Below are 9089 nucleotides of genomic sequence, written 5' to 3' on the forward strand. Positions count from 1 at the left end.
TTAATCTCAAAAGGTATTTCACGTCGTCATAAAACATCAGACGATTGTTATATTGCATGTGAAGTTAAGCACCTGATGTTCTGTTAGGGATTTTATTCAGCCAGGCCAGAGTTATGGTCAATGACTTAGTGAAAAATACACATAAAGTGTCTAGAGTTGTGTTGCATATATCTTCTTTTTTTAAAATACCCTAGAGTCATGAAACTATGTATGAATACATGATTCTGTGACCTGAGTATTTGTTTTTTATTTCACACGGCGATACCAGAGTTATGTCCCTTGACTTAATCAAAAATATGCATTAAAGTGGCATTATGCGCATCTTACTGCACATGGTACATGTTTTGGGTGAATGCTTTATAAAAGCAATTTTGGCTGCTGTGCATTCAAATGTGTTATTAACGATAATGCTGCATAAATATTTGAAGTTGATGCTTTAGAAGTAAAGAAATTGAACAAATAAATATATAGTTCTTTTCTTCAATCTTCTACGCAGTGATTTCCCTTACCTATAGGTAGAGATTGATGAGGTTGAAGGGAAGCAACTTCTGCGGGAGCTTGACTTTTCTTAAAAAGACTGCCACAGTCAAAATAAGAAAAAGTCATATTTGGAAAATTATTATTTCGTACTGGTAACATGAAGAGTTTGGTATAATGGGTTAAAAGCTATAATTTCCTCCACCCTTTTTACACACACATCTATTTCAGCTGGATGTTTACTTGAAAAATGCGCATATTTCCACTTTAAGGTAGAATAATAAAAACTAGACGGAATTGTTATATTGCACGTGAAGTTTTGCACCTGGTGCTCTGTTCGGGATTTCACTCATCAGGTCAGAGTAATGGTCTTTATTTCGTACAACATACACATTAAGTGTTTAAACGTTTGTGTTGCATGTATCTTAAAAACAGTTCACCTAGAGTCATTAAACCATATGCAGTACATAACATAAATGAGGGCACCAGTGTCGTAGTTAAATGGGTTGAGGTCATAAAATGAATAAATCTCAATAAATGCATCTTACGACTTTTAGGCGTAACATAAAGAGCATAGCATATTTATGACAAAAATTCCCAACTGTCAGTGGCGGGATTCGAACCGTGTTGCTCGGATGCTTGTGTAGTGCCCTCAGTATTGAACAAGAGAATCGACTCCCTGACGCAGTTGTCAGAGATTTGCTTTAAACGTGCAAGACAATCGGGAGCAACCTTAATTTATGATGACGCGTAAGCCGTTTTGACATAGAATGTGCCACTTTCGGCATTATTCCGGACGAGTTACGATTTTTTGCCGAAACAGAAATTAAAAAGCATAATGTTTTAATGACGAAAAATCCCAAACTGCGTGTGGCGGAATTCGAACCCGGGTCGCACGGTTGGAAGTCTAATAAAAATCCAAACTGCCTGTTGTGGAATTCGAACCGGGTCGCAAGGGCTATACTCCAGTGGTATAACCACTGAGCCAAAGCGCCGATTCCTTGACGCAGTTATCAGAGATGGCTTGAAACATGCAGGCTATGCGGAAACGACCGTGACACTGCATTATATAGCTTTGTTGTAATTCTAATACTTTATTACCAGTAGCGGGCGGTTGTTTGTCCGTTTTCTAACTTTAGCAGTTCTTATCCACAAAACAAGGTCACCATATTTTAGAGCAAAATACCTCGGCCAAGCTCGATAACCTTCCGAATTGTCCAAGTGGTTCTGCAGTTACGGCCTTTAAATTGCTAAATATTGTGAAAATAAATGGTATCAACTCTCTTTCTTGAGAAATTCTGATCTAATGTTCACCAAACTTGGTTGCAATATTTATATCTATATTCATTTATTGATATTTTATATACTATCTCGAAAGAACTCAATAATAAGTCTGATAATTCCAGTCTTTCCTGAGTTATGGCCAGTTAATTACTTAAAATTATGAAAACTGACAGTGTCCGCTCAATAACTCAAGCAGTTTTTACCCATTGTTCACCAAAATTAGTCAGAATATATGTGGGTATATGGCCATGTTCTATAAACAGTGCAATGTATTTGTAGCTCTGGAGTTATGGCCATTGAATTAGGGAAATTAAGAAAATTGACATCTAATTTGCTTTATTAGTAGAGTATCTTAAATGCCAAAAGACATTTGCTTTGACAGGCACAGATTGCGACAGTTTGGCACTCTTGTTCTAAATATTTATAAAGATTTAAAAGTGTTAATCGTGTACTTAAAAAGATATTGGCAAGAAAACTGAGTGTTTTGTTAAAAGATATCCTAGATTTCCTTTAACACAGTCTCATCTATTTACACTCAAATTAAAATTACTACACGCTGTATTCAGCCTTCTCTACCAGAATTACAAGAGACTTTTACATATATAAAATATATCATATATGAATCATTGTCACATAAGCTATCATATTTTATACAGTATACATCATTTGAATATGCACATACTTACAGATAAAACTGAGAGGTTAATACTAATTCTAAACATTGAAAACTGTTTACAAACCAACAGTTAATAAACACTGCCCTTTGAAATTGAGTACTAATGCGTCAAGCTTAAAAATACATGTAGTCTGAAATCATTGATTAGCCACAAAATGCCTGAATTATCAACTGCCTCTAACGCGTAACAAAAAGTACTTTAACATTGCATAAAAAGAGTCATGTTCTCCACAGGTAAAATTGCCTCCTTTGATGAACTGAAATATAGATTATGCCTAAAATTCTTGATGAACCATCCTTTGTAAACAGATTAGTATTTACCTCTCGGTTTTATCTGTAGATATGTGCATATTCATGTGACAATGATTTATATGTGATAATTTCGTCTTGACGCCCTAAAATAATATCTTGAAAGTAGATCCCTTAGAAGCATCGAGAACAAGGCAAACAGTGAAAATTGCAGCCTCAGTTTGACTCGGTTTGATTGAGTCTGTTCATGTTTATCTTAACATTTTATGTCAAACTAACATTTAAAATCTTAGATAGAACCGTCTAAAGTGTTTTTGGTTGCGATTTACAAAATCAAGAAATCTAGCAACAGCCGAGGGCGTTTGCATGTGACACAGGTGTGCAAATGTGTCATACAGTATCATGAGTATGTATACACTGTGATAAATATTTTGACAAAGGTGTTGGCCTATATATCCCGGACGTCAAACACGGTATATTACATGATATAACATCCATCAAAGGGGTACGTAGGATTTGGGCCAATTTTGGCCCCCACCAAAATGATGATAAAATATGTGCTGTTTTTTTACCAAAATGCATGTATTTTCCAAAAATAAACATTAAAACCTGCAAGGACAATTGTTTATGGAAAATCTAATGTTCACCTTATGTGCTGTAGTGAAAGAAAGCATTAGCGTATCTTGGAGGCATACTTAATAAATTGGAAAAAAAAAATGATTACCGTTACAAATGTTTGATTAAATATGAATGTAAACACATCAGGCTATTCAACCATACATAAGTCAGTAACAGAATTGTCATAGAAATGGTCTTAACTAAGGGAAGTAACTCTTTGGAATCATGAAACTAAAAATTTCTTAAAAAATCAGTATTTTATTGTTTTAATTTTGTTAACGTTTCAAAGTATGATTTAAAATCATGTACAGAGGTATAATTCTTGGCCTGGTATATCTATGAGTATAAAACGTGTACTTTTACTGTTGGTTGCCATGACAACAGGGCTAAAATCTAGCATTTTTTAAACTTTTTGCATGTTATAGCCTCAATATTTTGATGTTTGTACATTTAATGGACTTATCACTGTTACAGTTGACATTTCATAATGCTCCTGTAAAGAAAGCAGAAAAGAGCATTTCAGTTGCAATGGCAACGGGGCTAAAATTTAGCATTTTTTTAAAACTTTTTGCATGTTATGACTTAAATATTTTGATGTTTTGTTATTTAATGGACTTATCACTGTTACAAATGACAACTCATAATGCTCCTGTAAAGAAAGTAGAAAAGAGCCTTTCAGTTACCATGGTAACAGGTCATTTGGTAATCTGTTTAATAATGTTTCATCAGAATAAGTAAGTTTTCATTATTTGTTGTCACAACTTTTAAAATTATAAAGATAAATCTGTTAGCAGTAATGAAATGGATTTACTTAACTCATTTTGTTTCGAAGAGGGCCAATTTAAGAGCTGGTCTTATAGCAATGGCAACAGAAACTAGATGTGTGTCCATAGGACACAGGTGGCCCCCACTCCTGCCACTGTAACATGGTTTAAAGGGAATTCCTATAGTTTTTTATGCGCATCTTTCTGCGCAGCCGACACTTTCTATGGAAAACTGAACTGAAGTCAACATTTGTTGAAAAATGTTACAGACAATCTTAAATATGGGGAATTTTGAATGAAATAACATTTTTGATAAGTTACATCAGTAATCAAATGTTGATACTGGTTTATGTTGTATTGACAAGTATCATGCCTGACAGGTATCTTGCTATTTTTGTGGTTGTGTTTTCACATCGCATTTTAGTACAAAGACAGTGTTGTTCATATAATGTAAGGTAATTTACTTAGTGCTGATATATGATAAGACAATATCACCTTTCAGATTATTTAGTATTCAATTATAGAAAGAATTAAGAATTTTTAAAACTTTTTTTTAACTTTTAGCAGACATACATGTAATCATATGGCCAGGTTCGCGCCATTTCCGTCCGAACAGGTGATGTATTCTAGCGGTCTTAACATAAAATTTAGCCTGGTGACCCATACATTTTAGCCATTTTTATGCTCACAATGCAATTATCTATACACAAGAAGAAAAAGAAAAAATTCTATGAAAGAGTTTTTTCAAAATTTAAAAAAAATATTCTTCACTATGGGTATTTTTCATTGAAAAAAGTTTACAAAAGTAAATATGAAACAATATTATTTTTCATTTGTATCCATTATTGTAAGGATAGAGTATTACAAATATGACTATGATATCAGATAAGTATATAATAAAATCTGTAAAAAGAAAAAACCGTATTGTGCTGCCTGGATGTATATTTTGGTTGGTATTTATAAAAAAGCAGAAAATTATGAAAATGTTGAAAAATCGCTGGCAGTTTCAGCAACAGTGGGTGTGTTCAAAACAATTTTTCACAAAAACAAGCCTGGTGACCTATTGTTTTTATTTGTTCATTGTTTTCAGCACAAATTTTCCTATCATATATGTGAATTTAAAAAAAATCTATGAAAGGAAAAAAACTATAGGAATTCTCTTTAATGACTCAGGTTAAACAATTTTTAAGATGTTTGCAACACAAACTTTTAAGAACCTTATATGTATTTTTCACTTAGTTGGCCATAACTCTGGCCTAGCTGAGTAAAATCCTAAAGAGAACACTTCATAGGTTATAAAACAATCCTGTTTTATGATTCTAGGTCAAGTACATTTTAACTGACATGTTTCACAAACTTTTTTTTTGAGCAAGTCTGGACAAGAAGTCTGGTCTTCTGTAGTGAAATAATTATTGTAGGTAAAATACTTTTGGAGCTACGCGGGACACAACATCAGAATGACCAATTTTTAACTAAGTCAGGGGCTATAACTCCTACACGATTGAATGAATCCGGGCGCGAAACCCCAAGTGCACAACTGCACATACTGACCAACATTCCTGTAAACTTTGGTGACTCTAGGTCAAATACTTTTGGAGCTACGCGCGACACAACATTAAAATGACCAATTTTGTACTAAGTCAGGGGTCATAACTCCTACATGACTGAATGAATCCGGACGCGAAACCCCAGGTGCACAATTACACATGCTGACCAACATTCCTGTAAAGTTTTGTGACTCTACGTCAAATACTTTTGGAGCTAGGCACGACACAACAATAAAATGACCAATTTTTACAAAGTCAGGGACCATAACTCCTACATGACTGACTGAATCCGGATGCAAAGCCCCAGGTGCACAACTACACACGCTGACCAACATTCCTGTAAAGTTTTGTGACTCTATGTCAAATACTTTTGGAACTAGGCGCAACACAACATTCTTGGAAGGACGGACAAGAGCAAATATATATGCCCCCACCACTCATGGGGGGCACAAAAAGCACAGAATTATATGTCTCCCATGATGGCCTGTCAGTGGTGACTGGGCATGTAACTTGCATTTATTTTCAGTATGGTTTGAATTTGAACTTTGACCTATTTGCCAAACACTATAGTGGTCATCTACTGAAGATAGGCATTCATGCTATAATGCTGGATGATCATAATAAGTGAAAGTGTTCTCAAGCTTATATAACCTGAATCAATCTTTATCTAATTGTCAGTGACCTTTAACTTTGATCTACTGACCCAAAATTATTCATCTGTTATGATTTAAAGCCTGATGACCAAGGGCAAAATTATCATTCAGCTTTCCATAATAAAATATTTCAGTCTTAGGGTCACTGTGATATTGACATTTCACCTACCAGCCCCTTAAAGAAAGAGATCATCTACTAAACTACAATGAATTTTGACAATCATAACCTAAAGCATTCTGCTGTTATTGATCAGATACTGCTATCAGTGTCCTCCATATTTTGTGTATAATCATAAATTCCATTTATTTCCTTCCCTTTCCAATTATTGAAGGCCAAATATGAGATATGACCAAATGCTAACTATTACTTTAGAAAATGAATGCAATGCATTTTCAGTTGTGTACACAACTGACATTAGAATTCATAAAATTGTGATACTTTGTTATCTTATATGAAGTTAAAGAAAGGAAATATGGAGCTAGTTCCAATCATAATTATGCAGTTTACTAAAGACTCTAGACTGTATATATCAGCCTTTTTTCTCATAACAAATCACCATTCAAAAAGTATATGTTTATCATATAGCTGCATCATACCTTATCAATATTATTGCCAGTAAGTATTTACTGATTTATATTTGTAAGGTCAAACTAAATTAATTGTTAGATTATCATCCACTCCCACTATATTTATGCATCCCCTTACTATATTTCCGTCGTTTGTATGACTGAAAAAATTGTTGAAAAAGACGTTAAACCCGAACACACACACACTTACTATATTTAGTATTCAAGATCATCTATGGAATATTTCTATAAAGAATGTTATAAATTATTAACTTCAGTTATTATTCTTTATAATCAAATCCATTTGACAAAAATAACTATTATAATTATGTCATTCTTTCTCTTTAAAGCTTTATTAAAGCAAAAATAAAATATCTGATCTGAAATAAAAAAAAAAACTTCCTTCCCCTTCAGTGTGAAGAAAATTTAATCTAGCAATTAATTTATGATGGCCCCAGATACAAGTTAGAAAAACTATACAATTTATATATATATATATATCTGCTATTCCATGAACTTGTGAAAAGTAACTACCTAACTTTTCATCAGTTTTGTTACATTTATAATAAATTTTTGACAGATGATGGCCACTGAATGTATCATTTTCATTTATCAAAAAGCAAGATATTTACACAGAAACAAAATTTATTACCATTTAACCTGATATACACTATATAACGACAAGCATTTTATATAAAATAATGATGTAGGAATGTGATAAATTAAACAGTTTGATAAATAATTAGTATTCATAAGTTATTAAAAACACTTGATTATCAAGAATTTAGAATTAGCACCCACACTGTAACTTAGATTGAAATGTAATACTGGTAGTCTCTTTCAACACTGTAACTATTCCCCCCATGTAAATGTTACAAACATGGATACTGTACTTTAACATAAACATTAGTCACTTCTCAGTAAATGAGTATTGTGCAATTATTTATTCCAAGTATGTAATTTCTGATGCTCCAGCATGTACCTCCAAATTCATTGTCCATGGCTGTTTTCAACCTAGATAGTATACCTAGAATGAAAGAAATAAAAAATATATTTCTGTGTAAAAAAGTGCAAACATGTTGAAATGTAGATGTAAATTACTAGAAAAAGACTTAAGTGTCATGACTAATTGAAATGAAATATTCAGTCATAAGGTTAAAAAGAGAAATCAAACATTCAAAATACTTACAAGTCCATAGAAAAGCAGCTTAGTCTTTCAACATTTTGGGAAGCTATATACTCTGGCCTGTAATGTAATATAAAGCAACTTGATAAATTTTTAATATATCCTTTTGAAATGAAGTTCCTGAAATACTGAATTTTGTTATGACATATAATGAAATCTGTTTGCTTTTGTCATAATTGATAGAAAATTGATTCTGAATCTTGTGCAGAAACAAATATATACATGAACTATCTTCTCATCTCTATAAAAATAAAAATGCAAGGTACACTTTGTGTGTACATCAGAGCATAATTAGTGTTTTAAAATTTTATTTCATATCAGATCTTCCTTGGGTAATTCAATTCCTCAGTTACATGTTTTGTAATTTTGTGAAAGGCAAGGAATATGAGTTCCAAAATACCTTCTTATCATACTGGTTGTTTTGGGGCATTCAATGCTTCAAGACACACATAAATACTCCCTGAAATAAAAAAGTCAAATAATATTTGATGACATAACAAATATGCAAAATTGTGTGATTCATCAATTAATTTAATTACAAGGGTCATATTCATAATGTTTCTCATATTTTAAATTAGAAAATATTTCAACTTTAGGTCTCTAACAAAAAACTGAATACCTTAGATGAAAATAATCTTAGAAGCTTTATGAATATGACCCCAGGTTTATAGATATAAAGCCACAAAATTGATTTAAAAGCAACTTTCTTGAATTAAAAGGTAATGTTCTGGCAGGTACATGTGTATGACTGGCATTCCACAGCAGCTGATCTTTCATTGTGTCATGAGAACAAGTAAGTCACACACCACAACTATAGTTTGGGTCTCAGTTGATCTGGTGTTATTCTTGCATAAATATGACAATATGGTAGTTTAAAGTTTATTTTAGAGAAAACTGTCGATTTTCAACACTGTCATCAATCAATTGTTTTTCAAAAATTGGGGGCCATCTGCCTATATAAATCCTACGTACGTCTTTATTTGTTTTGTTTTTCAGTTGGAGTTGTGTCTTTTGAAAATGACTGCTTGATGATAAAGTTTCAAACAACTGCCCATATTCACACAAGTA

General features: G+C 32.7%; 1 long non-coding RNA gene across 1 annotated transcript; it reads right to left on the reverse strand.

Annotated features, from left to right (window-relative positions):
* Positions 1 to 7349: 7349 nt before the first annotated feature.
* LOC128550679 (uncharacterized) lies at positions 7350 to 8483 on the reverse strand. Its single transcript, XR_008368373.1, has 3 exons — positions 8422 to 8483; positions 8025 to 8081; positions 7350 to 7862 (listed from the first exon to the last, which is right to left on the reverse strand). It is a non-coding gene; the product is annotated as an uncharacterized LOC128550679 (long non-coding RNA).
* Between the last annotated feature and the right edge of the window lie 606 nt (positions 8484 to 9089).

This window comes from Mercenaria mercenaria, chromosome 18 (genome assembly GCF_021730395.1).
Source record: "Mercenaria mercenaria strain notata chromosome 18, MADL_Memer_1, whole genome shotgun sequence".
Taxonomy (NCBI): Eukaryota; Metazoa; Mollusca; class Bivalvia; order Venerida; family Veneridae; genus Mercenaria; species Mercenaria mercenaria.